The sequence below is a fragment of the Schistocerca gregaria genome, unplaced genomic scaffold (genome assembly GCF_023897955.1).
Source record: "Schistocerca gregaria isolate iqSchGreg1 unplaced genomic scaffold, iqSchGreg1.2 ptg000690l, whole genome shotgun sequence".
In the NCBI taxonomy this organism is placed as follows: domain Eukaryota; kingdom Metazoa; phylum Arthropoda; class Insecta; order Orthoptera; family Acrididae; genus Schistocerca; species Schistocerca gregaria.
In genome coordinates this window covers 50,255-77,931 of record NW_026062070.1, presented here as the reverse complement: position 1 = coordinate 77,931, position 27,677 = coordinate 50,255, and the positions used below count along the sequence as shown (strand labels likewise).

Here is a 27,677-nt window from a genome sequence, read left to right as displayed (position 1 = left end):
CTGACTGGCAAGGCGCGCACCTCAAACGTCTCAGAGCAATGCTTTTGGCTTCATGCTCTGCTGGGAGAAGAGGAAAAGGGAAGCTGTAAGTAGCAATAACAGGAAGTAAACATTTTCCCGCTGAAGCGTTGTGGATAACAAACAAGAAATAAGTTGGGGCCCCAGCAACAGCACCACCATCAGTCACAGAAAATTAAATGCCCCGGGTGAGGATCGAACTCACGACCTTAAGATTATGAGACTTACGCGCTGCCTACTGCGCTACCGAGGCACCGGTGAACCGTTTGTCCTGGAAACTGGGTAAGTATCATACCGAATGTTAGACGTGAAGACACTGTACTTCCTGGATAACGTGTTCTGTTTGCTACACGTGCATTGCCGGCCCAGTTGATTGCGGTGTTGCTGCAGCTTTTGCAACGATAGGCAGCACTCCTTGTCGTTAAAGTTCAGTGCCTCGGAGGCACCTGGACACAGCAACTTGTGAGGCCAGGCCGACGCTAGTCTATAGAACATGATGCGAGCGTCCCAGTGGGGACCCGCCAGTGCTGCGTTCTCGGTTCTTCTCAAGGGAATCCAGCTATACATTCTTGTGGATCGTGCATGTCAAGCGCGCAAGCCACACGGCAGCATTACCGCGGGAAAAGCAAAATGATGCATCGGCCGGGAATCGAACCCGGGCCGCCCGCGTGGCAGGCGAGCATTCTACCACTGAACCACCGATGCTCCGGTCGGTATCAACTTCAAGCTGCTTCCCGAGCAGTTGTCTTAAGGGAAAGTGGGACTGTCGTCAAGCGCCATAGCATTCTGCCGAGAAGATGCTGCAGACGCTGAACCCTGCACTGTACTGCTTAAAATCGCCGCCAGAACGCCGTCCTCTGCGTACTCTTGCGTCGCCAGAGCCGACTCTTGCCAAAGGATGCGAAATGTGCGCGGATATGCTGTCCGAATGCGTCTGGATGTGCTCCCCTAGCCTACCTCGAAATGCGCCTGCCAGGTACCATCACCTTCGGCCGCTGCCGACAGGCGGGAAGCCGACACAGTGCGGCGCCGGGGCGCTCCCTTGTGCGGTGGTGGTGTAATGGTCAGCATAGTTGCCTTCCAAGCAGTTGATCCGGGTTCGATTCCCGGCCACCGCAGCAGGCTTTTAATTTCGCGTATGGGTACTTTTGCCACGCGCCTTGAAATTAATGTTTTGTTTTCCTCCCTGTTACTCGCTGCAGACCAGCCTGTAGTGTGTCTCGACTTGTCTCGACTTTGCTCGGCTGACGCGAGAGCTGACGCTCTCAAATCGGCCTATATCAAAACAACAAGCACGAGAAACGACTGAGAGAGGTAAGGAGAGGCGAGGCGATGGACACACAGCACGCCCCTTCATTTCACGGTGGCGTCTCCCTGACCGAATCGGGCTGTGGCTCCGAAAACAAAGGAGAAAGAAAAATAGGAAGTAAAACTGCCAACAGTACCCTGTGTTCCGATGCACTTACCCGCCCAAGTACTGACAAGGGCCAAAGTTGTTACGCATCGGCAATCGGACATTTCTTCTCATTTTCTCTTTATCGGTTGAGAACCAGTGTATCGAGCACACTATGGCCATTGGCGAGTGAATGCTGTAGCGCTTCCCGACAGGTCGGGTTCGGAACCTCTGTCAACTTCCACGCAGGGTGGTCATCACACTCGCCAGCTGAAATAGGCGCTGCCTTTTCGTAGTAGTAAAAGCGTAGTGGCCCGTGGGGGGATCGAACCCACGACCTTCGCGTTATTAGCACGACGCTCTAACCAACTGAGCTAACGGGCCTCGACAGATGCAGTTGCTCAGGCCTACACTGGAACCGTGTGGCATGAAGCCATACACCATTTCTATGGCCGTCGTGTGTCTGCTTCCCTCGTCTATATTCTGCTGACTGTCACGAAACAGTAGCTATATTGCGAGCAGGACGGGAAACGGCAGCTCGGACAGCTCAAACTTGTCACGAGTAGTGTGGAAAAAATTCCGTTCCGGTACCGGGAATCGAACCCGGGCCTCCTGGGTGAAAGCCAGGTATCCTAGCCACTAGACCACACCGGATCTGTGCGTTTCTTCGACGGTTCGGACGGTCCCTTGGCGCATTTCGTGCCGAGTCCCGCGTCCGCGCCCATCTCTCTTTGCGAGCATCTTTGCGCATGCTGACTGGCAAGGCGCGCACCTCAAACGTCTCAGAGCAATGCTTTTGGCTTCATGCTCTGCTGGGAGAAGAGGAAAAGGGAAGCTGTAAGTAGCAATAACAGGAAGTAAACATTTTCCCGCTGAAGCGTTGTGGATAACAAACAAGAAATAAGTTGGGGCCCCAGCAACAGCACCACCATCAGTCACAGAAAATTAAATGCCCCGGGTGAGGATCGAACTCACGACCTTAAGATTATGAGACTTACGCGCTGCCTACTGCGCTACCGAGGCACCGGTGAACCGTTTGTCCTGGAAACTGGGTAAGTATCATACCGAATGTTAGACGTGAAGACACTGTACTTCCTGGATAACGTGTTCTGTTTGCTACACGTGCATTGCCGGCCCAGTTGATTGCGGTGTTGCTGCAGCTTTTGCAACGATAGGCAGCACTCCTTGTCGTTAAAGTTCAGTGCCTCGGAGGCACCTGGACACAGCAACTTGTGAGGCCAGGCCGACGCTAGTCTATAGAACATGATGCGAGCGTCCCAGTGGGGACCCGCCAGTGCTGCGTTCTCGGTTCTTCTCAAGGGAATCCAGCTATACATTCTTGTGGATCGTGCATGTCAAGCGCGCAAGCCACACGGCAGCATTACCGCGGGAAAAGCAAAATGATGCATCGGCCGGGAATCGAACCCGGGCCGCCCGCGTGGCAGGCGAGCATTCTACCACTGAACCACCGATGCTCCGCTCGGTATCAACTTCAAGCTGCTTCCCGAGCAGTTGTCTTAAGGGAAAGTGGGACTGTCGTCAAGCGCCATAGCATTCTGCCGAGAAGATGCTGCAGACGCTGAACCCTGCACTGTACTGCTTAAAATCGCCGCCAGAACGCCGTCCTCTGCGTACTCTTGCGTCGCCAGAGCCGACTCTTGCCAAAGGATGCGAAATGTGCGCGGATATGCTGTCCGAATGCGTCTGGATGTGCTCCCCTAGCCTACCTCGAAATGCGCCTGCCAGGTACCATCACCTTCGGCCGCTGCCGACAGGCGGGAAGCCGACACAGTGCGGCGCCGGGGCGCTCCCTTGTGCGGTGGTGGTGTAATGGTCAGCATAGTTGCCTTCCAAGCAGTTGATCCGGGTTCGATTCCCGGCCACCGCAGCAGGCTTTTAATTTCGCGTATGGGTACTTTTGCCACGCGCCTTGAAATTAATGTTTTGTTTTCCTCCCTGTTACTCGCTGCAGACCAGCCTGTAGTGTGTCTCGACTTGTCTCGACTTTGCTCGGCTGACGCGAGAGCTGACGCTCTCAAATCGGCCTATATCAAAACAACAAGCACGAGAAACGACTGAGAGAGGTAAGGAGAGGCGAGGCGATGGACACACAGCACGCCCCTTCATTTCACGGTGGCGTCTCCCTGACCGAATCGGGCTGTGGCTCCGAAAACAAAGGAGAAAGAAAAATAGGAAGTAAAACTGCCAACAGTACCCTGTGTTCCGATGCACTTACCCGCCCAAGTACTGACAAGGGCCAAAGTTGTTACGCATCGGCAATCGGACATTTCTTCTCATTTTCTCTTTATCGGTTGAGAACCAGTGTATCGAGCACACTATGGCCATTGGCGAGTGAATGCTGTAGCGCTTCCCGACAGGTCGGGTTCGGAACCTCTGTCAACTTCCACGCAGGGTGGTCATCACACTCGCCAGCTGAAATAGGCGCTGCCTTTTCGTAGTAGTAAAAGCGTAGTGGCCCGTGGGGGGATCGAACCCACGACCTTCGCGTTATTAGCACGACGCTCTAACCAACTGAGCTAACGGGCCTCGACATATGCAGTTGCTCAGGCCTACACTGGAACCGTGTGGCATGAAGCCATACACCATTTCTATGGCCGTCGTGTGTCTGCTTCCCTCGTCTATATTCTGCTGACTGTCACGAAACAGTAGCTATATTGCGAGCAGGACGGGAAACGGCAGCTCGGACAGCTCAAACTTGTCACGAGTAGTGTGGAAAAAATTCCGTTCCGGTACCGGGAATCGAACCCGGGCCTCCTGGGTGAAAGCCAGGTATCCTAGCCACTTTTTTTTTTTTTTTTTTTTTTTTTTTTTTTTTTTTTTTTTTTTTTTTTTTTTTTTTGGGCCTCCCATCACCCCTTTTAGCCCATCCTTGCGCTCTCCATAATTCGCCTTCATCGGCGTCGGCTTCTCACGCCATGTACATTACCATAAACTGATGAGACGAAGTTAATCCCTTTATCGTGGAGAAACTAATGTACCCCTTCTTTGGGCTTATTGATAATGTGAAAAAAGAATGAAGTCTTCAGTAGGTAGAAACAGAAGTTATGTTCAGTTTGTTTCCTTCTTCATCGCTGTTTTTTGTTGTCACACTTAAAGCAAATAGTCTTCCTTGACAAAGAAACGTCAGAGGGCATTTCGAAACTGCCTCTTCTCTCTGAAAATGCTTAAAAAACAAACCATATTCGGTGAGAAGCAACTATTTATAATGGCTTCTTGAAAAATAAATTAATAAAGGTTGAACTCAAAGAACGGCAATTCCGGTAAAAACTATTTTTTTTTTTTTTTCCACTATTGTAAGTTAGTAGTGGTGAACACTCTCTTACGTTTGTCTTCTGTGTCCGCAGATATTTCTTGTTAATTCTTTTACATCAAGGTCTTGATTAAAAAATTTGCGTATGTTTCTTTATATTTACTAGTCTTCAGTAACATGAGATGCTCAGTTAGCAGATAAATCCAAAAATCCTCTTGGCTTTTCTCTTCCTTCGTGAAGAGGTAATGGACCGTTGCCGCTTTCAGCCAATTGACTGCGTTGCGTTTCGTGTTAGGAAAGGGTACATCATCCGGTGTCAAAAAGTCCGCAGGCGTTATAGCGTTAGGTGACGTTCGAAGGATGAGTGCCAGCTTTCGTCGGACATTCAGCCAGATATCTTTAACCTTGTCGCACACGAAACGATGTTCTTCGTTATCAATTAAACTACACGTTGCACACAAAGGCGAATCCGCTAAGTGGATCGAATGAAGTTTCGAGTTTGTTGCAACTTTCCTATTTACAACAAAGTACCATGTTGCTTTCAGATGAGTAGCTAAGTTACGGTTATGAATATTTGCCCATATCACTTTCCAGTTAGAACATGGATAGTTTTGTTCTATTTTGTTGTTCTTCTTTTCTCCCATCAATTTGCCATATATTTCTTTTACGTTTGTCATGTCTTTTTCCGGAATTCTTGAACGTAGGTAGCTATATTCTATTAAAAACCATCGTAAATGGTAAAGTCCGCTCGGTATGTGCTGCACATTAATGGGTGGAGAGAGGTCATCTGGAGCTATTTCAGATAGCAAGTGCGCGGCGATACAGCTGCCGGATTGTCTCCATTGTTGAAACGTATTGGAGATGTACAGCGCCTGCGACTTTTTAGTAACATTCGTTAAGTTTAAGCCGCCATTATTAGTGGCGAGCGTCAGAGTGTCATACTGGATTTTAAATATGTGGCCACGGCTCACAAAATAGCCTATTGCTGACATAATTTGTTTGGCGATGCCGGCGGGTATTGGCAGTATCTGGGCGACATAATTGACTTTGGAAGTAATAGAGACGTTCGCTAAAGACACTCTCTGAATTTCATTTAATTGTCGAATACTATGTGTCCGTACACTAGCTCGTATGGTAGTTAGTACTTGTCTATACTTGGCCGCAATAGTTTGACGTATATTTTTTCGGAAATCAATGCCGAGACACTTTAAGGCTGTTAGCTCACGTAACTGACCGTGTGTGCGCATGCCAATGCCACATCCGATATTGAATATGCCGGACTTGGTTTTGTTTAACCTCGCGGCTGACGCTCGTTCGTATTTTTCTATTATGTGCATTGCCGTCTCGACTTCCGCTACATTCATAACGAGAAACCCAACATCGTCCGCATAAGCTTTACATATTATTTTGTTTCCTCGTATTTGCAATCCTTGTAACCGCTGAGTCAAGGTAGCGAGCAAAGGTTCGATGGCCATGGCAAAAAGTGCCATGGACAACGGACAACCTTGCCTGACGGAACATGCGATCTCGACTGGCCGGCTAGGCTGTCCATTTATGATGATTCTGGAGGAGTTATTCGTTACCAAACGTCGTATGAGGTCGACGAATCTCGGCGGAAAACCCATTGCGCCCATCGTTTTCAGGAGGTAGGAGTGGCTGATCCTGTCGAAGGCTTTATCGAAATCTAACGACACGATGGCACATTTTAGCCGACATACTTCTGCTATTGAAATTATGTCGCGGTAGTCGGACAGCGTTTGCTGAATTTTCCTATCTTTGCCCACGCTAGACTGATATGGGCCGGTGACGCTGGCCATTACATTTTTAAGTCTGTGGGCTAAGAGCCGCGAAAAAATTTTATAGTCACTGTTCAACAGAGTGATTGGTCTCAAATTTCCAATTTTCTTGCCAGCCGATTTTTTTGCGATTAACACTATCATACCTTCACGAAAATCTTTCGGTATCTCCTTATTGAGGTTCAGAAGTTCATTACAGATGCATGTAATTCTATGTTTTATATGTTCCCAGAAGACTTGATAAAATTCTGCTGCTATGCCGTCAGCTCCAGGGGATTTATTTTTTGCACTTTGATAGACAGCATAGTGTACATCGTCTTCGGTCGCCTCCGCTATTAGAGCTTCCGCGTACGCGTTACCAACGCGTCCTTGCAGGTGGGTCAGTAAATCGTCCTGTGCTTTTTCGTCTACCTCTTTATGTGAAAACAAGTTGCCGAAATGGGTTAGTATTTCTGCTTTTATGTCGTTGTGCATTGTCAAGGTGGTTCCATTATCAATTTTAAGCTCCGTCAGTATTTTGCGGAATCCTCGTTTAGTTTCACGAATCACATGATATATCGAAGTGGCTTCTTTTTGCGCCACAGTCTCTGCTCTTGACCTTATTTGGTATCCTTCAAGCTGCTGTCGCCTTAATGTCAGTATTTTTGCCTGGAATTTTTTAATTCTCCCATGGTTCCCAATAGCTGTAGCACCTTGCAGGTAGAGTTCTCGGAGACAATGAAAGTAAAATTCTATCGTTCTTTTCCGCCAAAAGCTCTTCTCCCGGGAGTAGTTGATGAAACATCTCCGGATCTGAGGTTTGGCGCATTTGAGCCACCAATCCAAGGTCGAGTGGTAAGAGCTGAGTTTGGTCTCGCAGGCTCTCCAAGTGGTGAGAAAGGCTTCTCGACAGGCAGGATCTTTGAAGTGTGAAACATTAAGTTTCCATGGCCCTTTATATCGACAGGTTCCTTGTCGTTCCAAATTTAATGTGCATATATATGCAGCGTGGTCCGAAAAAACGGTTGGCCAAACTTCAGACTGCAGGATGCGGTGTTTCAGATTGGGCGAGACATATATTCGATCCAACCGGCTCGCTGAATGATTAGTGAGGTGGGTAAAGCCGGGTGCCGCGCCGTGCTTTTGCTCCCACGAATCAGTTAAACGGAGCTCGGTGACGATACGTTCCAGGTCCGGCGATTTGTTGTAGTTCGGAGTTTGGTCTTTGGCATGTATGACACTGTTAAAGTCGCCTCCAAGGATGGTATGGGTGCAGTGTACACCAAACAAAGGAACAATTCCCTCCTTAAAAAACTGTGCTCGTTGGCACCGATTGGTAGAACCAGATGGGGCATAGACATTAATAATCCTGGTGTTATAAAGCGTGCCGGCAATGCCTCTGCCGTTAGGCAGTTTTGTTACGTCTGTAATGACGACGCCCTCTTTGAAAAGAAATGCGGTACCTAAATCACATCCAATTCCAGGATTGACTATAGCATTATACCCCTGTATGAAGTCAAGTTCGATGTTTGTTACTTCTTGTAAAAACAAAATGTCCACATCAGCTGCATACAGGAAATCTTTTAAATTTTGTAAATTAAATGGGCTACAAATTTTATTGATGTTCAGCGTAGCGATCTTATAGGCCTGCAACGGAACTACGTTAGCCAAGACGGGAGTGTAATTAGGAAAAACTCTGGCAACATGTCATTTCGAAAAAACATTAAGAAATCTGACCCGAGAGACATGTGGACACAAGTCAGTAAAACCGTTCAGACTAGAAATATTCATGACTTGGGAAGGGATCAGTCGGCTTATCCGTGTCTGGGACAGTATCCGTCGCGGCGATGACATTCAAGACGACGTCATCGCGTGGTGTGGCCATCGTGGTGACTGTAACGGTTCCTGTGGTGTCCATAATTTCGTCCTCCTTTGTAGTGTCGTCGACATCGTCTGCCCACGGATTCGACAGCCCTGTCATCGGTTCGTCATTAAGTGGTGCACTATATTCAGGTGTTTGCTGGTGATTTTTATCTTCGGTTCGGGTAATTGCTACGTCATCGGAGGGCAAACTGGCAGAACCGGAGGTACTATCCAAGGACACAGGGTCTTCGTTAGATGACTGCTGATTGCACTGCAAGTTCTCAGATGCAGATTGACGTATTTTGCCCCCTATTTGCTTCGCCTGTTCACGCAGTTGTGGTGCAGTCTGCTCTGCACCTTGACGCGCGATCCTCCGTTTTTTAGATTTCTTGGGAGATGCGTCTCGTGGTGGACTTTGGACGGTACCTGAAGAAGCCTCAGGTTGCAAAGTAGCACTACTCGAAGTGACTGACGCCAGGTCTGATTTCATTGCACTTGACGGGCTGTGGTCAGTGCCTAAGGCAGCTGCAGGATTCGGAAGAGCACCACTAGAAACGGCTGGTTGCGAGTCCGTTTTCTGTGCACCTGATACGCTTTTGATACCTCCTAAAGAAGCTCCAGGATGCAGAGGAGCACTACCCGAAGCGACTGAGGTCGCGTCCGTATCCATTGCCTCATTGGGCGATTCCACGGTGACAAGGGCAGGAGCAGATATGTCTTCGCAGGAGGGTTGAGTGTCTACAGATGCTACACCTGAGTCGGTCGGTTGGTCGGTCGCTTGTGGGTCGGTATTCGTAGTAACTTCGGGGGGCGCAGTGGCACTTGCAAAACCGCGCGCTACGGCGACATATGTCACGGGCAACGTTGACATAGCAGGGGGCCTGACGGCATCGCCAGCAGGCAGTTGCGCCACTCGCCTTTGAACACATTCTGCACGAACGTGGCCTGGTAAATTGCAGACAGCACACGTTTTCGGTTGGTCATCATACATCACAACAGCTCTATATCCGCAGACGTTTATAAACGACGGAATGTGCTTCTGCAATTCGACTTTTAATTGGCGCACACCATTCAAAACAGGGAATTTGTGTGCAGCAGACCACCGTTCGGCAATATTACTCAAAACTTTCCCGTATGGAGCAATAACAGCATTTATCTGGTCACTTGTAATTTCAAAGGGAAGTTCAAAGACTCGCACGGTCCGAATACCTAGACCAGCATGGGCAACGGTAACCTCCCCAACATTTCCGTCAGCATGTTTAAATTTCAGAATGCCACCACAAGATCGAACTATCCTTTCACACAATTCTGGACTGGCAAGTTTCACGAAAACCACACTGTTCATAATCGAGAAATGTATGCCGATAATATCATCAAGTCCTATTTTAACATCATCCTCTAACCACTGTTCAACATCAAATGACCTCGGTCGGACAAAGTTGCGATCAAACGTAAATTTCAAAGTATCTTTTCGTTGCGGTTGCGACAATTCTTTTTCATGTCTACACAAATACTATAGACAGCGACGCGTTGCAGCAAGAGCAGAGACTTACCACGCGGAGCTAACGCAGCACAGCACACAGCACGGCACGTCCGACCTCCAGCGCAGCCGCTGGCTGACTGGCCAACTGAGCTAACGGGCCTCGACAGATGCAGCTGCTCAGGCCTACGCTGGAACCGTGTGGCATGAAGCCATACACCATTTCTATGGCCGTCGTGTGTCTGCTTCCCTCGTCTATATTCTGCTGACTGTCACGAAACAGTAGCTATATTGCGAGCAGGACGGGAAACGGCAGCTCGGACAGCTCAAACTTGTCACGAGTAGTGTGGAAAAAATTCCGTTCCGGTACCGGGAATCGAACCCGGGCCTCCTGGGTGAAAGCCAGGTATCCTAGCCACTAGACCACACCGGATCTGTGCGTTTCTTCGACGGTTCGGATGGTCCCTTGTCGCATTTCGTGCCGAGTCCCGCGTCGGCGCCCATCTCTCTTTGCGAGCATCTTTGCGCATGCTGACTGGCAAGGCGCGCACCTCAAACGTCTCAGAGCAATGCTTTTGGCTTCATGCTCTGCTGGGAGAAGAGAAAAAGGGAAGCTGTAAGTAGCAATAACAGGAAGTAAACATTTTCCCGCTGAAGCGTTGTGGATAACAAACAAGAAATAAGTTGGGGCCCCAGCAACAGCACCACCATCAGTCACAGAAAATTAAATGCCCCGGGTGAGGATCGAACTCACGACCTTAAGATTATGAGACTTACGCGCTGCCTACTGCGCTACCGAGGCACCGGTGAACCCTTTGTCCTGGAAACTGGGTAAGTATCATACCCAATGTTAGACGTGAAGACACTGTACTTCCTGGATAACGTGTTCTGTTTGCTACACGTCCATTGCCGGCCCAGTTAATTGCGGTGTTGCTGCAGCTTTTGCAACGATAGGCAGCACTCCTTGTCGTTAAAGTTCAGTGCCTCGGAGGCACCTGGACACAGCAACTTGTGAGGCCAGGCCGACGCTAGTCTGTAGAACATGATGCGAGCGTCCCAGTGGGGACCCGCTAGTGCTGCGTTCTCGGTTCTTCTCAAAGGAATCCAGCTATACATTCTTGTGGATCGTGCATGTAAAGCGCGCAAGCCACACGGCAGCATTACCGCGGGAAAAGCAAAATGATGCATCGGCCGGGAATCGAACCCGGGCCGCCCGCGTGGCAGGCGAGCATTCTACCACTGAACCACCGATGCTCCGGCCGGTAGCAACTTCACGCTGCTTCCCGAGCAGTTGTCTTGAGGGAAAGTGGGACTGTCGTCAAGCGCCATAGCATTCTGTCGAGAAGATGCTGCAGACGCTGAACCCTGCACTGTACTGCTTAAAATCGCCGCCAGAACGCGGTCCTCTGCGTACTCTTGCGTCACCGGAGCCGACTCTTGCCAAAGGATGCGAAATGTGCGCGGATATGCTGTCCGAATGCGTCTGGATGTGCTCCCCTAGCCTACCTCGAAATGCGCCTGCCAGGTACCACCACCTTCGGCCGCTGCCGACAGGCGGGAAGCCGACACAGTGCGGCGCCGGGGCACTCGCTTGTGCGGTGGTGGTGTAATGGTCAGCATAGTTGCCTTCCAAGCAGTTGATCCGGGTTCGATTCCCGGCCACCGCAGCAGGCTCTTAATTTCGCGTTTGAGTACTTTTGCCACGCGCCTTGAAATTAATGTTTTTTTTTCCTCCCTGTTACTCGCTGCAGACCAGCCTATAGTGTGTCTCGACTTGTCTCGACTTTGCGAGAGCTGACGCTCTCAAATCGGCCTATATCAAAACAACAAGCACGAGAAACGACTGAGAGAGGTAAGGAGAGGCGAGGCGATGGACACACAGCACGCCCCTTCATTTCACGGTGGCGTCTCCCTGACCGAATCGGGCTGTGGCTCCGAAAACAAAGGAGAAAGAAAAATAGGAAGTAAAACTGCCAACAGTACCCTGTGTTCCGATGCACTTACCCGCCCAAGTACTGACAAGGGCCAAAGTTGTTACGCATCGGCAATCGGACATTTCCTTTCGTTTTCTCTTTATCGGTTGAGAACCAGTGTTTTGAGCACACTATGGCCATTGGCGAGTGAATGCTGTAGCGCTTCCCGACAGGTCGGGTTTGGAACCTCTGTCAACTTCCACGCAGGGTGGTCATCACACTCGCCAGCTGAAATCGGCGCTGCCTTTTCGTAGTAGTAAAAGCGTAGTGGCCCGTGGGGGGATCGAACCCACGACCTTCGCGTTATTAGCACGACGCTCTAACCAACTGAGCTAACGGGCCTCGACAGATGCAGTTGCTCAGGCCTACGCTGGAACCGTGTGGCATGAAGCCATACACCATTTCTATGGCCGTCGTGTGTCTGCTTCCCTCGTCTATATTCTGCTGACTGTCACGAAACAGTAGCTATATTGCGAGCAGGACGGGAAACGGCAGCTCGCACAGCTCAAACTTGTCACGAGTAGTGTGGAAAAAATTCCGTTCCGGTACCGGGAATCGAACCCGGGCCTCCTGGGTGAAAGCCAGGTATCCTAGCCACTAGACCACACCGGATCTGTGCGTTTCTTCGACGGTTCGGACGGTCCCTTGTCGCATTTCGTGCCGAGTCAGGCGTCGGCGCCCATCTCTCTTTGCGAGCATCTTTGCGCATGCTGACTGGCAAGGCGCGCACCTCAAACGTCTCAGAGCAATGCTTTTGGCTTCATGCTCTGCTGGGAGAAGAGAAAAAGGGAAGCTGTAAGTAGCAATAACAGGAAGTAAACATTTTCCCGCTGAAGCGTTGTGGATAACAAACAAGAAATAAGTTGGGGCCCCAGCAACAGCACCACCATCAGTCACAGAAAATTAAATGCCCCGGGTGAGGATCGAACTCACGACCTTAAGATTATGAGACTTACGCGCTGCCTACTGCGCTACCGAGGCACCGGTGAACCCTTTGTCCTGGAAACTGGGTAAGTATCATACCCAATGTTAGACGTGAAGACACTGTACTTCCTGGATAACGTGTTCTGTTTGCTACACGTCCATTGCCGGCCCAGTTAATTGCGGTGTTGCTGCAGCTTTTGCAACGATAGGCAGCACTCCTTGTCGTTAAAGTTCAGTGCCTCGGAGGCACCTGGACACAGCAACTTGTGAGGCCAGGCCGACGCTAGTCTGTAGAACATGATGCGAGCGTCCCAGTGGGGACCCGCTAGTGCTGCGTTCTCGGTTCTTCTCAAAGGAATCCAGCTATACATTCTTGTGGATCGTGCATGTAAAGCGCGCAAGCCACACGGCAGCATTACCGCGGGAAAAGCAAAATGATGCATCGGCCGGGAATCGAACCCGGGCCGCCCGCGTGGCAGGCGAGCATTCTACCACTGAACCACCGATGCTCCGGCCGGTAGCAACTTCACGCTGCTTCCCGAGCAGTTGTCTTGAGGGAAAGTGGGACTGTCGTCAAGCGCCATAGCATTCTGTCGAGAAGATGCTGCAGACGCTGAACCCTGCACTGTACTGCTTAAAATCGCCGCCAGAACGCGGTCCTCTGCGTACTCTTGCGTCACCGGAGCCGACTCTTGCCAAAGGATGCGAAATGTGCGCGGATATGCTGTCCGAATGCGTCTGGATGTGCTCCCCTAGCCTACCTCGAAATGCGCCTGCCAGGTACCACCACCTTCGGCCGCTGCCGACAGGCGGGAAGCCGACACAGTGCGGCGCCGGGGCACTCGCTTGTGCGGTGGTGGTGTAATGGTCAGCATAGTTGCCTTCCAAGCAGTTGATCCGGGTTCGAATCCCGGCCACCGCAGCAGGCTCTTAATTTCGCGTTTGAGTACTTTTGCCACGCGCCTTGAAATTAATGTTTTTTTTTCCTCCCTGTTACTCGCTGCAGACCAGCCTATAGTGTGTCTCGACTTGTCTCGACTTTGCGAGAGCTGACGCTCTCAAATCGGCCTATATCAAAACAACAAGCACGAGAAACGACTGAGAGAGGTAAGGAGAGGCGAGGCGATGGACACACAGCACGCCCCTTCATTTCACGGTGGCGTCTCCCTGACCGAATCGGGCTGTGGCTCCGAAAACAAAGGAGAAAGAAAAATAGGAAGTAAAACTGCCAACAGTACCCTGTGTTCCGATGCACTTACCCGCCCAAGTACTGACAAGGGCCAAAGTTGTTACGCATCGGCAATCGGACATTTCCTTTCGTTTTCTCTTTATCGGTTGAGAACCAGTGTTTTGAGCACACTATGGCCATTGGCGAGTGAATGCTGTAGCGCTTCCCGACAGGTCGGGTTTGGAACCTCTGTCAACTTCCACGCAGGGTGGTCATCACACTCGCCAGCTGAAATCGGCGCTGCCTTTTCGTAGTAGTAAAAGCGTAGTGGCCCGTGGGGGGATCGAACCCACGACCTTCGCGTTATTAGCACGACGCTCTAACCAACTGAGCTAACGGGCCTCGACAGATGCAGTTGCTCAGGCCTACGCTGGAACCGTGTGGCATGAAGCCATACACCATTTCTATGGCCGTCGTGTGTCTGCTTCCCTCGTCTATATTCTGCTGACTGTCACGAAACAGTAGCTATATTGCGAGCAGGACCGGAAACGGCAGCTCGCACAGCTCAAACTTGTCACGAGTAGTGTGGAAAAAATTCCGTTCCGGTACCGGGAATCGAACCCGGGCCTCCTGGGTGAAAGCCAGGTATCCTAGCCACTAGACCACACCGGATCTGTGCGTTTCTTCGACGGTTCGGACGGTCCCTTGTCGCATTTCGTGCCGAGTCAGGCGTCGGCGCCCATCTCTCTTTGCGAGCATCTTTGCGCATGCTGACTGGCAAGGCGCGCACCTCAAACGTCTCAGAGCAATGCTTTTGGCTTCATGCTCTGCTGGGAGAAGAGAAAAAGGGAAGCTGTAAGTAGCAATAACAGGAAGTAAACATTTTCCCGCTGAAGCGTTGTGGATAACAAACAAGAAATAAGTTGGGGCCCCAGCAACAGCACCACCATCAGTCACAGAAAATTAAATGCCCCGGGTGAGGATCGAACTCACGACCTTAAGATTATGAGACTTACGCGCTGCCTACTGCGCTACCGAGGCACCGGTGAACCCTTTGTCCTGGAAACTGGGTAAGTATCATACCCAATGTTAGACGTGAAGACACTGTACTTCCTGGATAACGTGTTCTGTTTGCTACACGTCCATTGCCGGCCCAGTTAATTGCGGTGTTGCTGCAGCTTTTGCAACGATAGGCAGCACTCCTTGTCGTTAAAGTTCAGTGCCTCGGAGGCACCTGGACACAGCAACTTGTGAGGCCAGGCCGACGCTAGTCTGTAGAACATGATGCGAGCGTCCCAGTGGGGACCCGCTAGTGCTGCGTTCTCGGTTCTTCTCAAAGGAATCCAGCTATACATTCTTGTGGATCGTGCATGTAAAGCGCGCAAGCCACACGGCAGCATTACCGCGGGAAAAGCAAAATGATGCATCGGCCGGGAATCGAACCCGGGCCGCCCGCGTGGCAGGCGAGCATTCTACCACTGAACCACCGATGCTCCGGCCGGTAGCAACTTCACGCTGCTTCCCGAGCAGTTGTCTTGAGGGAAAGTGGGACTGTCGTCAAGCGCCATAGCATTCTGTCGAGAAGATGCTGCAGACGCTGAACCCTGCACTGTACTGCTTAAAATCGCCGCCAGAACGCGGTCCTCTGCGTACTCTTGCGTCACCGGAGCCGACTCTTGCCAAAGGATGCGAAATGTGCGCGGATATGCTGTCCGAATGCGTCTGGATGTGCTCCCCTAGCCTACCTCGAAATGCGCCTGCCAGGTACCACCACCTTCTGCCGCTGCCGACAGGCGGGAAGCCGACACAGTGCGGCGCCGGGGCACTCGCTTGTGCGGTGGTGGTGTAATGGTCAGCATAGTTGCCTTCCAAGCAGTTGATCCGGGTTCGATTCCCGGCCACCGCAGCAGGCTCTTAATTTCGCGTTTGAGTACTTTTGCCACGCGCCTTGAAATTAATGTTTTTTTTTCCTCCCTGTTACTCGCTGCAGACCAGCCTATAGTGTGTCTCGACTTGTCTCGACTTTGCGAGAGCTGACGCTCTCAAATCGGCCTATATCAAAACAACAAGCACGAGAAACGACTGAGAGAGGTAAGGAGAGGCGAGGCGATGGACACACAGCACGCCCCTTCATTTCACGGTGGCGTCTCCCTGAACGAATCGGGCTGTGGCTCCGAAAACAAAGGAGAAAGAAAAATAGGAAGTAAAACTGCCAACAGTACCCTGTGTTCCGATGCACTTACCCGCCCAAGTACTGACAAGGGCCAAAGTTGTTACGCATCGGCAATCGGACATTTCCTTTCGTTTTCTCTTTATCGGTTGAGAACCAGTGTTTTGAGCACACTATGGCCATTGGCGAGTGAATGCTGTAGCGCTTCCCGACAGGTCGGGTTTGGAACCTCTGTCAACTTCCACGCAGGGTGGTCATCACACTCGCCAGCTGAAATCGGCGCTGCCTTTTCGTAGTAGTAAAAGCGTAGTGGCCCGTGGGGGGATCGAACCCACGACCTTCGCGTTATTAGCACGACGCTCTAACCAACTGAGCTAACGGGCCTCGACAGATGCAGTTGCTCAGGCCTACGCTGGAACCGTGTGGCATGAAGCCATACACCATTTCTATGGCCGTCGTGTGTCTGCTTCCCTCGTCTATATTCTGCTGACTGTCACGAAACAGTAGCTATATTGCGAGCAGGACGGGAAACGGCAGCTCGGACAGCTCAAACTTGTCACGAGTAGTGTGGAAAAAATTCCGTTCCGGTACCGGGAATCGAACCCGGGCCTCCTGGGTGAAAGCCAGGTATCCTAGCCACTTTTTTTTTTTTTTTTTTTTTTTTTTTAAGGGCCTCCTTCCTCCCCTTCAGCCCCGCCTTGCGCTCGCCATAAATCGCCTTCGTCGGCGTCGGCTTCATCTGCCATGATTTCTGAATTACTTATTCTTCTGAACTATTCCGATTTCCAAACCAAAGATAATTTTTTATAGAAAATGAAAAAGGAACTCTGGTCCGCAAGAAAAACAGAAGAAAATAAAATAGTCCTTGTCGTAACACTGTTCAGTATACGTCACTGTGACATTTGAAGAAGAAAAGAAAAAAAACAAAGCAATGTAGAATGAAGGAAAGAAAAAAATACTTCTTTCATCGAAGAACGACTTCTAAAAAATTCGTATATCGTTTCCTGTAATGTCTCGTCTGTGAAAGTATGTGAAACTGTAATGCCAGGTAAAGACAGAACGCCGCCTCACTCTTGGGTTCTTGCGTCTGTAAATAATAAACATAATGACCCTTCAACCAATTGACAGAGTTCCGTTTGGTGTTCGGGTACGGCACTGAATCCGGATACAGGAAATCTTCAGGTTTAATACAAAGCTGGGAAGTCCTCATAATCGTAGCCAGTTTTCGGCGAATGCATGGCCAAACTGCTTGGACAGTGGTGCACAGAAAACGATGTTCATCAGTATCAGGCAAGTTGCACGTTAGGCACAAGGGTGAGTCAGCCAAATGTAGAGCATGAAGTCGTGAATTGGTACTTATTTTACGGTTCACGACCCTGTACCAAGAGGCTTTCACTGACGTTGGTAAATCACGGCTATGTATGTTTTTCCATATCACTGGCCAGCGATGATTGGGGTATTTGTGTTCGATGTTGTTCCTGTTCTTGGTTGCCAGTAGTTTATTATAAACTAACTTCACCACGGAAAGCTCATTTTCTGGGAGAGTTGACCGTACGTAACTGAACTCAATGAAAAAGCTCTTAAAGTGAGTCAGCGCAGGCGGAATATGTTGAACAGAGACGGGAGGCTGCAGGCAGGCCGGCGCTATTTCGGTTAACAAGTGAGCCGTTAGACTGTTCGGTAACGACCTCCACCGTTTGTAGGTGGTGCATACGTACAAAGCTCGTGACTTGGAACGAACATCTGTTAAATTTAAGCCTCCATCGGTCGTGGAGAGAGTGAGCGTATCGTACTTGACTTTAAAAATGTGTCCACGTGTGACAAAATGGCCTAGAGCGGACATCATACGCTTCGCTGTCTCCTGTGGCATGGGCAGTACTTGTGCAACGTAGTTAATCTTTGAGGTGAGGTAGACATTAGCGAAGGTGACTTTCTGCAGATCATCAAGGCTTCTTAGGTAGTGGATCTGCATGCAAGCACGCATACTTGCCAGGAGATTCCTATAGTTCACCGCAATTGTGTGCTGTATGTTGCTCCTGTACTCAATACCAAGGCATTTCATTTTAGAAATTAGTTGCAACTGACCGTGATGGTGCAGCGAGATGCCGCGTCCTATGTTCATAATGCCAGATTTCCTGGCATTCAACTTCGCACCCGCAACAAGTTCGTAGTTTTTGACGATCTGAAGGGCTTCCTCGACTTCACCTTCGTCCATGACCAAAAATCCGACGTCATCCGCATATGCAGTACAAACAATCTTAATGCCGTGGATGGTTAATCCTTGTAGACGCTGTGTCAAGGTGACAAGCAAAGGCTCAATGGCAATGGCAAACAAGGCCATTGACATAGGGCATCCCTGTCGCACTGAATTAGTAATATTAATCGATGCGCTCAGCTGGCCATTCACCATGAGTCGAGTTACTCCTTTACGAAGGAGCTCATGTATAAGATTGATAAAACGTAGTGGAAATCCCATGGCATGCATCGTCCGGATGAGAAACTGATGGTTTACTCTGTCGAATGCCTTTGAAAAGTCAAGGGAAACTAGCGCACACCGTATCTTGCACGCATCTGCAATGGCTATAACGTCCCTGTATTGAGACAAATTTTGGAAGATCGTCCTACCGACACCTACACTGGTCTGGTACTGACCAATGACAGTATTCATCAACATTTTCAATCTATTAGAAATAATACGTGCTAAAATTTTGTAGTCACTGTTCAGTAAAGTAAGCGGCCGAAAATCGTCAACAGAACTGCACATTGGGCGTTTAGGGATTAAAACCACGATGCCTTCCACGAGAGCCTGAGGAACATTAAAATCAGGCCGTAAAATTTCATTAAACATACTCAACAACTTGGGCTTTAATTTGTCGCAGAAAGTAAGATAAAATTCGGCAGTGAGACCGTCGGGTCCGGGCGATTTATTTTTCGGACTTCGTGATAGCGCAGAATCCAATTCGTCTTCATCAATTTCTCGCATGAGAGTTTCGACTTCAGCAGCACCCAAAGTCCTTTGCAAGTTATTGAGTAATTCATCGTGAGTTCCATCGTCGGTATGTGTCGTTGCCAGGAGATCTGCCAGGTGATTGTGAAGTGCGTTCCGTATGTCTTGTTGCCGCGTGAGCGCAACGCCTTCACTCAACTGAAGACGAGTTATTAATCTCCGCCGCCCCCTCTTATTTTCACGAATGACGTGAAACATGGATGTCATTTCGTCGTCTATCACATTCTGGGGCCTGGACCTTATTTGAAAGCCTTCTGCCTGCTGCCGCTGAAGTTTTAATAATTTTGCCTTAATTTTTTTAATCTGCATAAAATTTTCAGGTACAGTCACATCGGACTGGTAAAGCTCCCTGAGACAAGTAAAATAAAACTCAGACGTTTGCCGTTGCCACCAGGATTTGTCCCGAGCGTAGCGTTTAAACATTTTTGATAAAGTTGGTTTGGCATGTGTTATCCACCATTCAGTAACGGAGGCATACTGTGCAACCCGTCGTTCACATGCCTCCCATGTTGCGTTAAAGACACGGTGACAGTCAACATCGTTAAGGAGAGCATTGTTAAGTTTCCAGAAACCTCTGCCGCGAAATGTGCCTTGCTTGACCATGTTAACAGTACAAATATATGCGGCATGATCGGAAAAAATTGTGGGCCAAACTTCGGATTGGAGGACTTGAGTCTTCATACACGCCGATACATAGATTCTGTCTAGCCGGCTTGCAGAGTGGTTCGTGACATGAGTGAACCCAGGTGCCGCTCCGTGCGTATGCTCCCATGTGTCAATGAGGTTCATTTCTTGGACGATACGTTCTAGTTCTCCAGATTTGTTAAAATTAGGCGTCTGGTCTTTTGGACTTAAGACACAATTGAAGTCACCCGCAAAAATTATACGATCGTAGGTTCCCCTAAAAAGTGGGACTATGGCGCTTGTGAAGAACTCTGCCCTAGCACGCCTATTGCTACTGCCGGACGGGGCGTAAACATTGATTATGCGTGTCCGATGGAAAGTGACAGCGATCCCTCTATGATCAGGCAGTTTTTCTGCGTCGGTCGCTATAATCCCTTCTTTGAACAGAATCGCTGTCCCTAAATTCGCACCGCTCCCGGAATTGGAGAGAGTAGTATAACCAGTTATTCGGTCAAGTTCAATCGCAGCGACTTCTTGAAGTAACAGAATATCGATATCCGCTGCGTATACAAAATCTTGTAAATTACGGAGCCGCCAGTACGACTGTATCTTATTGATGTTTAACGTGGCAATTTTATAGGCTTGGGGCTCGTTCATGGGAGAAGGCACATACTATTAATTAAACAGTCTTAGAAGGATGGCTAACGAAATTGAGGCCAAGCGCGTCAGTCGGAGTTCCTGTAGTTCCCGGTACGGTTGGTGTATGCTGCTCTGTGGGGGGTGCCGAAGATTCCGTCTCAATGGTCCGCATGACAGCCGCATCATTGCTCGCATCCAATACTTCCATTTCCTGTGCCCAATTCCCAGTGAGAGTGGCCTCTGACAATAGCGATCCTGCGTTTCCTTGAGCGTGGGTATCCGGCAAAACGACTCTACTCGAGGTATCACTATCTTCCACCCGTCGTGGATTCACAGGGGGAGACACTACAGGATCAATGTCCATTCGACCAGACGCAGGGAGACCAACTTCAGAGGGTTCAGAAGTGTTCTGACTCATTTGGCTGCTTATTCGTTTCGCTTTGTCGCGGAGCTGTGGGGCGAGCTGATTGGCTCCTTGATGTGCAAGTCTCCGCTTCTTTTTGGAAGGCTTCCTGTTAGGGTTCGCAGTATCATCAACATCCGAAGTGGACTGTTGACTCTGGGGTTGATCCGCCGGGAACACAGCGTCTGCTTCATCCTCAGTACCAGTGGCATCAACCACTGGGGAGTCATCCGTCGTTACCTCCATCTCTGAGTGTGGTAGCGGCGGTGCCGCGTCAGCACTCGGTTCTTTGACGTTATCGGCCAAAACATCATTCAAACGAGGGGCATCTACAGGCGGGGTCGCGGGTGGAAGACCAGAAGCCGCGACAGCGTATGTCAGTGGCAGTGCCGTCGTCACAGGGGGGCTAGCTGCTTCACCGACAGGTATCTGCGTCACGCGTCTTTGTATACATTCAGAGCGCACGTGGCCGGGCGCACCACAGCCGGCACACGTTTTTGGCTGCCCATCATATATGACAATTCCGCGATGTCCACCTACGTAAATATATGAAGGTATGTGCTTCTGTAGATCGATCTTAACCTGCCTGACGCCGTTAAGCACCGGAAATTTGTGGGCTTTGGACCAACGCTCCGCAAAATTGTTAATGACCCTCCCGTAAGGTGTTAATGCAGAATTTATTTGCGCGGCTGATATTTCAAACGGGAGTTCGAAAATACGTGCCGTTCGGATGCCCAGTCCAGCATGCGTAATGCTGACGTCACTGACGGTACCATCGCCATGTTTAAACTTCAGTACACCTCCACTGGACTCCACAATTCTATCACAAAGTTCAGAGGACGTTAATTTCACATAAACAACACTAGTCACGATAGAGAAATTTATCCCTACAATGTCATCAAAAGTAATCTTAGCTGTTTCCTCTAACCATGCTTCAACTTCAAACGAATTTGGTTTCGAAAAGTTCCTATCAAAGGTAAACTTCAAGGTATCTTTCCTGTTAGTCGGATTCATAATTCCATATCAGATCCTACAGAACGGAACGAATACTAATAAGCAGACGCTGTAAGCACGCGACTCACCGCCTGACGTAAACACTTCCTGCCGCAGCGCGCTGGCCCTGGAGGTCCGCTCACCACCGCTGCCGCAGGCAGACTGTAACTAACCTAAGGACACCACACACATCCATGCCCGAGGCAGGATTCGAACCTGCGACCGTAGCATCCCACGGTTTCGGACTCGGCGCCTAGAACCGCGAGACCACCGCGGCCGGCACCACTAGACCACACCGGATCTGTGTGTTTCTTCGACGGTTCGGACGGTCCCTTGTCGCATTTCGTGCCGAGTCCCGCGTCGGCGCCCATCTCTCTTTGCGAGCATCTTTGCGCATGCTGACTGGCAAGGCGCGCACCTCAAACGTCTCAGAGCAATGCTTTTGGCTTCATGCTCTGCTGGGAGAAGAGAAAAAAGGAAGCTGTAAGTAGCAATAACAGGAAGTAAACATTTTCCCGCTGAAGCGTTGTGGATAACAAACAAGAAATAAGTTGGGGCCCCAGCAACAGCACCACCATCGGTCACAGAAAATTAAATGCCCCGGGTGAGGATCGAACTCACGACCTTAAGATTATGAGACTTACGCGCTGCCTACTGCGCTACCGAGGCACCGGTGAACCCTTTGTCCTGGAAACTGGGTAAGTATCATACCCAATGTTAGACGTGAAGACACTGTACTTCCTGGATAACGTGTTCTGTTTGCTACACGTCCATTGCCGGCCCAGTTAATTGCGGTGTTGCTGCAGCTTTTGCAACGATAGGCAGCACTCCTTGTCGTTAAAGTTCAGTGCCTCGGAGGCACCTGGACACAGCAACTTGTGAGGCCAGGCCGACGCTAGTCTGTAGAACATGATGCGAGCGTCCCAGTGGGGACCCGCTAGTGCTGCGTTCTCGGTTCTTCTCAAAGGAATCCAGCTATACATTCTTGTGGATCGTGCATGTAAAGCGCGCAAGCCACACGGCAGCATTACCGCGGGAAAAGCAAAATGATGCATCGGCCGGGAATCGAACCCGGGCCGCCCGCGTGGCAGGCGAGCATTCTACCACTGAACCACCGATGCTCCGGGCGGTAGCAACTTCACGCTGCTTCCCGAGCAGTTGTCTTGAGGGAAAGTGGGACTGTCGTCAAGCGCCATAGCATTCTGTCGAGAAGATGCTGCAGACGCTGAACCCTGCACTGTACTGCTTAAAATCGCCGCCAGAACGCGGTCCTCTGCGTACTCTTGCGTCACCGGAGCCGACTCTTGCCAAAGGATGCGAAATGTGCGCGGATATGCTGTCCGAATGCGTCTGGATGTGCTCCCCTAGCCTACCTCGAAATGCGCCTGCCAGGTACCACCACCTTCGGCCGCTGCCGACAGGCGGGAAGCCGACACAGTGCGGCGCCGGGGCACTCGCTTGTGCGGTGGTGGTGTAATGGTCAGCATAGTTGCCTTCCAAGCAGTTGATCCGGGTTCGAATCCCGGCCACCGCAGCAGGCTCTTAATTTCGCGTTTGAGTACTTTTGCCACGCGCCTTGAAATTAATGTTTTTTTTTCCTCCCTGTTACTCGCTGCAGACCAGCCTATAGTGTGTCTCGACTTGTCTCGACTTTGCGAGAGCTGACGCTCTCAAATCGGCCTATATCAAAACAACAAGCACGAGAAACGACTGAGAGAGGTAAGGAGAGGCGAGGCGATGGACACACAGCACGCCCCTTCATTTCACGGTGGCGTCTCCCTGACCGAATCGGGCTGTGGCTCCGAAAACAAAGGAGAAAGAAAAATAGGAAGTAAAACTGCCAACAGTACCCTGTGTTCCGATGCACTTACCCGCCCAAGTACTGACAAGGGCCAAAGTTGTTACGCATCGGCAATCGGACATTTCCTTTCGTTTTCTCTTTATCGGTTGAGAACCAGTGTTTTGAGCACACTATGGCCATTGGCGAGTGAATGCTGTAGCGCTTCCCGACAGGTCGGGTTTGGAACCTCTGTCAACTTCCACGCAGGGTGGTCATCACACTCGCCAGCTGAAATCGGCGCTGCCTTTTCGTAGTAGTAAAAGCGTAGTGGCCCGTGGGGGGATCGAACCCACGACTTTCGCGTTATTAGCACGACGCTCTAACCAACTGAGCTAACGGGCCTCGACAGATGCAGTTGCTCAGGCCTACGCTGGAACCGTGTGGCATGAAGCCATACACCACTTCTATGGCCGTCGTGTGTCTGCTTCCCTCAACTATATTGTGCTGACTGTCACGAAACAGTAGCTATATTGCGAGCAGGACGGGAAACGGCAGCTCGGACAGCTCAAACTTGTCACGAGTAGTGTGGAAAAAATTCCGTTCCGGTACCGGGAATCGAACCCGGGCCTCCTGGGTGAAAGCCAGGTATCCTAGGCACTAGACCACACCGGATCTGTGCGTTTCTTCGACGGTTCGGACGGTCCCTTGTCGCATTTCGTGCCGAGTCAGGCGTCGGCGCCCATCTCTCTTTGCGAGCATCTTTGCGCATGCTGACTGGCAAGGCGCGCACCTCAAACGTCTCAGAGCAATGCTTTTGGCTTCATGCTCTGCTGGGAGAAGAGAAAAAGGGAAGCTGTAAGTAGCAATAACAGGAAGTAAACATTTTCCCGCTGAAGCGTTGTGGATAACAAACAAGAAATAAGTTGGGGCCCCAGCAACAGCACCACCATCAGTCACAGAAAATTAAATGCCCCGGGTGAGGATCGAACTCACGACCTTAAGATTATGAGACTTACGCGCTGCCTACTGCGCTACCGAGGCACCGGTGAACCCTTTGTCCTGGAAACTGGGTAAGTATCATACCCAATGTTAGACGTGAAGACACTGTACTTCCTGGATAACGTGTTCTGTTTGCTACACGTCCATTGCCGGCCCAGTTAATTGCGGTGTTGCTGCAGCTTTTGCAACGATAGGCAGCACTCCTTGTCGTTAAAGTTCAGTGCCTCGGAGGCACCTGGACACAGCAACTTGTGAGGCCAGGCCGACGCTAGTCTGTAGAACATGATGCGAGCGTCCCAGTGGGGACCCGCTAGTGCTGCGTTCTCGGTTCTTCTCAAAGGAATCCAGCTATACATTCTTGTGGATCGTGCATGTAAAGCGCGCAAGCCACACGGCAGCATTACCGCGGGAAAAGCAAAATGATGCATCGGCCGGGAATCGAACCCGGGCCGCCGGCGTGGCAGGCGAGCATTCTACCACTGAACCACCGATGCTCCGGCCGGTAGCAACTTCACGCTGCTTCCCGAGCAGTTGTCTTGAGGGAAAGTGGGACTGTCGTCAAGCGCCATAGCATTCTGTCGAGAAGATGCTGCAGACGCTGAACCCTGCACTGTACTGCTTAAAATCGCCGCCAGAACGCGGTCCTCTGCGTACTCTTGCGTCACCGGAGCCGACTCTTGCCAAAGGATGCGAAATGTGCGCGGATATGCTGTCCGAATGCGTCTGGATGTGCTCCCCTAGCCTACCTCGAAATGCGCCTGCCAGGTACCACCACCTTCGGCCGCTGCCGACAGGCGGGAAGCCGACACAGTGCGGCGCCGGGGCACTCGCTTGTGCGGTGGTGGTGTAATGGTCAGCATAGTTGCCTTCCAAGCAGTTGATCCGTGTTCGATTCCCGGCCACCGCAGCAGGCTTTTAATTTCGCGTTTGAGTACTTTTGCCACGCGCCTTGAAATTAATGTTTTTTTTTCCTCCCTGTTACTCGCTGCAGACCAGCCTATAGTGTGTCTCGACTTGTCTCGACTTTGCGAGAGCTGACGCTCTCAAATCGGCCTATATCAAAACAACAAGCACGAGAAACGACTGAGAGAGGTAAGGAGAGGCGAGGCGATGGACACACAGCACGCCCCTTCATTTCACGGTGGCGTCTCCCTGACCGAATCGGGCTGTGGCTCCGAAAACAAAGGAGAAAGAAAAATAGGAAGTAAAACTGCCAACAGTACCCTGTGTTCCGATGCACTTACCCGCCCAAGTACTGACAAGGGCCAAAGTTGTTACGAATCGGCAATCGGACATTTCCTTTCGTTTTCTCTTTATCGGTTGAGAACCAGTGTTTTGAGCACACTATGGCCATTGGCGAGTGAATGCTGTAGCGCTTCCCGACAGGTCGGGTTTGGAACCTCTGTCAACTTCCACGCAGGGTGGTCATCACACTCGCCAGCTGAAATCGGCGCTGCCTTTTCGTAGTAGTAAAAGCGTAGTGGCCCGTGGGGGGATCGAACCCACGACCTTCGCGTTATTAGCACGACGCTCTAACCAACTGAGCTAACTTTTTTTTTTTTTTGCCACTTTTCCTTTAGTCTGGCGCCTTGGACCGCTTTTTATTGTTTTTTATAAGGATGCATATCAGGAGGCGCATGACGGGGACAAAGAGGGCTGGGGTCAAAGAACTCGAGGCCTGGCCACGATGCCCCCACCATCACTCCTACCGAATTGCTCCTTCAGTGCATTTTAATTGTTATAGAAAAGCGGGTATAGTCGTGTATATTTTTCGCCTGCTCTCTTTATTGTGGTAAGGAGCACTGATTGTACGACATCTGGGGGTGAGATCCCATTGCAAAGCCGTCATTCGAGTTTTCAGTCAACAGACATTCGATTAAGAAACATGTGATTATACTGCAATATACAGCGAGCATTTATGAGACACTTATTGGGGGGCAGACGTAACATGAATGGATAAAAGAAGAGGCATTTCCTTCATCTTGAACGTAGATTCATACTTCACTTCTTCATTACCCCTAAAATAGTACATTTAGTGTTAGACTGTGCGCTTTAACCAACACCTATTCGTTCGAATAAAATGATCAACATGTTTCCATATATTTTCCTGTGGTCTGCGTATTGCTGAATGTTGCTGTACTCCATTTGCATAAAAAGCTTGAATTCCGTTTCGTCGTCACCACCTATTTTATTGATAATGTAATGGACAAACTGTCCCATTAACCAGTGTATTGCATTATTTTTGGTTTTCGGGTAATATTTAGTTTCAGGTCTGAAAAGCACCATAGGAGTAATGGAATTGGGTGACGTTCGTTGCAGTAGTGCAAGACTTTTCCTGAGGCAATGCCAATTGTTGAGATTTCCAGCACACGTAAATCTATGAATCACAGTGTCAACTAGGTTACATTTCTGACATAAGGGGGTTTCAGCTTTCCCAATTTTATAAAGCCGCTCGTTGGTGCTGACAATATTATTGACGGCTTTGTACCATGCCGTTACCACATCTGAATTGAGCCCGTTAAAACTAATATTCTCCCAAATTGCATCCCAGTTGTGACTCATATATTTCGTGGCAATTTTATTTTGTCCTTCATATTGTTGTCTTTGTCTCATGATATCTCTGGCTGTAATGTGCAGTGAAGTTCTGAGTTTCTCGTTAACATAGCTCAATTCTGTGTATAAGATCCTAATGTATCGCAGTCGGGGGTTAATTTTTTGTACGTCTGCCGGTGGTTGAAGGCTTTCTGGTTGGACACATTTAAACAATTGTGTAGTAATACTGCCTGGGTTGGCGTGAAATATGTTTAAAGACCTTTTTATGAAAAGCGCAGAAGCTTTATTGCGTATGTCCACCAGTCCGAGGCCTCCATTTCTAGGATGTAAAGTCGCAGTTCTTAGGTTAACCCTGAAGATTTCCCCCTTCCATAAGAAATTTGCAACCCTCGACATTATTTTCTGAGCTATCAACTTCGGCAAGGGAAAAACTTGTGCCATATAGAATGCCTTTGAGAGAATGCATAAGTTAATGAACCTGACCCTCTGAACCTGGTTCATAAGTCGTTGTGAGTTCTCAATAAGTCCCCCTTGAATCTTTGTTAAAACCTCTTTCCAATTGAGGGCTGTCATCCTCATTGGACATGCCGTCAGGATTGTCCCCAGGGTTTTATGTGTGGTAACTGACTTCGCCCAATCGATTT

At 49.9% G+C, this 27,677-nt stretch overlaps 32 non-coding genes across 32 annotated transcripts; 7 read left to right on the top strand and 25 right to left on the bottom strand.

Annotated features, from left to right (window-relative positions):
• Positions 1 to 198: 198 nt before the first annotated feature.
• On the bottom strand, positions 199 to 271 carry Trnam-cau (transfer RNA methionine (anticodon CAU)). The gene has a single exon. It is a non-coding gene; the product is annotated as a tRNA-Met (tRNA).
• A 381-nt stretch (positions 272 to 652) lies between these two features.
• Positions 653 to 723, bottom strand: Trnag-gcc (transfer RNA glycine (anticodon GCC)). Its single transcript has one exon. It is a non-coding gene; the product is annotated as a tRNA-Gly (tRNA).
• A 341-nt stretch (positions 724 to 1,064) lies between these two features.
• Trnag-ucc (transfer RNA glycine (anticodon UCC)) lies at positions 1,065 to 1,136 on the top strand. Its single transcript has one exon. It is a non-coding gene; the product is annotated as a tRNA-Gly (tRNA).
• Positions 1,137 to 1,721: 585 nt separating this feature from the next.
• On the bottom strand, positions 1,722 to 1,795 carry Trnai-aau (transfer RNA isoleucine (anticodon AAU)). Its single transcript has one exon. It is a non-coding gene; the product is annotated as a tRNA-Ile (tRNA).
• A 198-nt stretch (positions 1,796 to 1,993) lies between these two features.
• Trnae-uuc (transfer RNA glutamic acid (anticodon UUC)) lies at positions 1,994 to 2,065 on the bottom strand. Its single transcript has one exon. It is a non-coding gene; the product is annotated as a tRNA-Glu (tRNA).
• Positions 2,066 to 2,361: 296 nt separating this feature from the next.
• On the bottom strand, positions 2,362 to 2,434 carry Trnam-cau (transfer RNA methionine (anticodon CAU)). Its single transcript has one exon. It is a non-coding gene; the product is annotated as a tRNA-Met (tRNA).
• A 381-nt stretch (positions 2,435 to 2,815) lies between these two features.
• Positions 2,816 to 2,886, bottom strand: Trnag-gcc (transfer RNA glycine (anticodon GCC)). The gene has a single exon. It is a non-coding gene; the product is annotated as a tRNA-Gly (tRNA).
• Positions 2,887 to 3,227: 341 nt separating this feature from the next.
• Trnag-ucc (transfer RNA glycine (anticodon UCC)) lies at positions 3,228 to 3,299 on the top strand. The gene has a single exon. It is a non-coding gene; the product is annotated as a tRNA-Gly (tRNA).
• Positions 3,300 to 3,884: 585 nt separating this feature from the next.
• Positions 3,885 to 3,958, bottom strand: Trnai-aau (transfer RNA isoleucine (anticodon AAU)). The gene has a single exon. It is a non-coding gene; the product is annotated as a tRNA-Ile (tRNA).
• A 6,203-nt stretch (positions 3,959 to 10,161) lies between these two features.
• Positions 10,162 to 10,233, bottom strand: Trnae-uuc (transfer RNA glutamic acid (anticodon UUC)). The gene has a single exon. It is a non-coding gene; the product is annotated as a tRNA-Glu (tRNA).
• Positions 10,234 to 10,529: 296 nt separating this feature from the next.
• Positions 10,530 to 10,602, bottom strand: Trnam-cau (transfer RNA methionine (anticodon CAU)). Its single transcript has one exon. It is a non-coding gene; the product is annotated as a tRNA-Met (tRNA).
• A 381-nt stretch (positions 10,603 to 10,983) lies between these two features.
• Trnag-gcc (transfer RNA glycine (anticodon GCC)) lies at positions 10,984 to 11,054 on the bottom strand. The gene has a single exon. It is a non-coding gene; the product is annotated as a tRNA-Gly (tRNA).
• A 341-nt stretch (positions 11,055 to 11,395) lies between these two features.
• Trnag-ucc (transfer RNA glycine (anticodon UCC)) lies at positions 11,396 to 11,467 on the top strand. Its single transcript has one exon. It is a non-coding gene; the product is annotated as a tRNA-Gly (tRNA).
• Positions 11,468 to 12,041: 574 nt separating this feature from the next.
• On the bottom strand, positions 12,042 to 12,115 carry Trnai-aau (transfer RNA isoleucine (anticodon AAU)). The gene has a single exon. It is a non-coding gene; the product is annotated as a tRNA-Ile (tRNA).
• Positions 12,116 to 12,313: 198 nt separating this feature from the next.
• On the bottom strand, positions 12,314 to 12,385 carry Trnae-uuc (transfer RNA glutamic acid (anticodon UUC)). The gene has a single exon. It is a non-coding gene; the product is annotated as a tRNA-Glu (tRNA).
• Positions 12,386 to 12,681: 296 nt separating this feature from the next.
• On the bottom strand, positions 12,682 to 12,754 carry Trnam-cau (transfer RNA methionine (anticodon CAU)). The gene has a single exon. It is a non-coding gene; the product is annotated as a tRNA-Met (tRNA).
• Positions 12,755 to 13,135: 381 nt separating this feature from the next.
• On the bottom strand, positions 13,136 to 13,206 carry Trnag-gcc (transfer RNA glycine (anticodon GCC)). Its single transcript has one exon. It is a non-coding gene; the product is annotated as a tRNA-Gly (tRNA).
• A 341-nt stretch (positions 13,207 to 13,547) lies between these two features.
• Positions 13,548 to 13,619, top strand: Trnag-ucc (transfer RNA glycine (anticodon UCC)). Its single transcript has one exon. It is a non-coding gene; the product is annotated as a tRNA-Gly (tRNA).
• Positions 13,620 to 14,193: 574 nt separating this feature from the next.
• Positions 14,194 to 14,267, bottom strand: Trnai-aau (transfer RNA isoleucine (anticodon AAU)). The gene has a single exon. It is a non-coding gene; the product is annotated as a tRNA-Ile (tRNA).
• A 198-nt stretch (positions 14,268 to 14,465) lies between these two features.
• Trnae-uuc (transfer RNA glutamic acid (anticodon UUC)) lies at positions 14,466 to 14,537 on the bottom strand. The gene has a single exon. It is a non-coding gene; the product is annotated as a tRNA-Glu (tRNA).
• Positions 14,538 to 14,833: 296 nt separating this feature from the next.
• On the bottom strand, positions 14,834 to 14,906 carry Trnam-cau (transfer RNA methionine (anticodon CAU)). Its single transcript has one exon. It is a non-coding gene; the product is annotated as a tRNA-Met (tRNA).
• Positions 14,907 to 15,287: 381 nt separating this feature from the next.
• Positions 15,288 to 15,358, bottom strand: Trnag-gcc (transfer RNA glycine (anticodon GCC)). Its single transcript has one exon. It is a non-coding gene; the product is annotated as a tRNA-Gly (tRNA).
• Positions 15,359 to 15,699: 341 nt separating this feature from the next.
• Positions 15,700 to 15,771, top strand: Trnag-ucc (transfer RNA glycine (anticodon UCC)). Its single transcript has one exon. It is a non-coding gene; the product is annotated as a tRNA-Gly (tRNA).
• Positions 15,772 to 16,345: 574 nt separating this feature from the next.
• Positions 16,346 to 16,419, bottom strand: Trnai-aau (transfer RNA isoleucine (anticodon AAU)). Its single transcript has one exon. It is a non-coding gene; the product is annotated as a tRNA-Ile (tRNA).
• Positions 16,420 to 22,297: 5,878 nt separating this feature from the next.
• On the bottom strand, positions 22,298 to 22,370 carry Trnam-cau (transfer RNA methionine (anticodon CAU)). Its single transcript has one exon. It is a non-coding gene; the product is annotated as a tRNA-Met (tRNA).
• A 381-nt stretch (positions 22,371 to 22,751) lies between these two features.
• On the bottom strand, positions 22,752 to 22,822 carry Trnag-gcc (transfer RNA glycine (anticodon GCC)). The gene has a single exon. It is a non-coding gene; the product is annotated as a tRNA-Gly (tRNA).
• Positions 22,823 to 23,163: 341 nt separating this feature from the next.
• Trnag-ucc (transfer RNA glycine (anticodon UCC)) lies at positions 23,164 to 23,235 on the top strand. Its single transcript has one exon. It is a non-coding gene; the product is annotated as a tRNA-Gly (tRNA).
• A 574-nt stretch (positions 23,236 to 23,809) lies between these two features.
• Positions 23,810 to 23,883, bottom strand: Trnai-aau (transfer RNA isoleucine (anticodon AAU)). Its single transcript has one exon. It is a non-coding gene; the product is annotated as a tRNA-Ile (tRNA).
• A 198-nt stretch (positions 23,884 to 24,081) lies between these two features.
• Positions 24,082 to 24,153, bottom strand: Trnae-uuc (transfer RNA glutamic acid (anticodon UUC)). The gene has a single exon. It is a non-coding gene; the product is annotated as a tRNA-Glu (tRNA).
• Positions 24,154 to 24,449: 296 nt separating this feature from the next.
• Trnam-cau (transfer RNA methionine (anticodon CAU)) lies at positions 24,450 to 24,522 on the bottom strand. Its single transcript has one exon. It is a non-coding gene; the product is annotated as a tRNA-Met (tRNA).
• Positions 24,523 to 24,903: 381 nt separating this feature from the next.
• On the bottom strand, positions 24,904 to 24,974 carry Trnag-gcc (transfer RNA glycine (anticodon GCC)). Its single transcript has one exon. It is a non-coding gene; the product is annotated as a tRNA-Gly (tRNA).
• A 341-nt stretch (positions 24,975 to 25,315) lies between these two features.
• Positions 25,316 to 25,387, top strand: Trnag-ucc (transfer RNA glycine (anticodon UCC)). The gene has a single exon. It is a non-coding gene; the product is annotated as a tRNA-Gly (tRNA).
• The last annotated feature ends 2,290 nt before the right edge of the window (positions 25,388 to 27,677 follow it).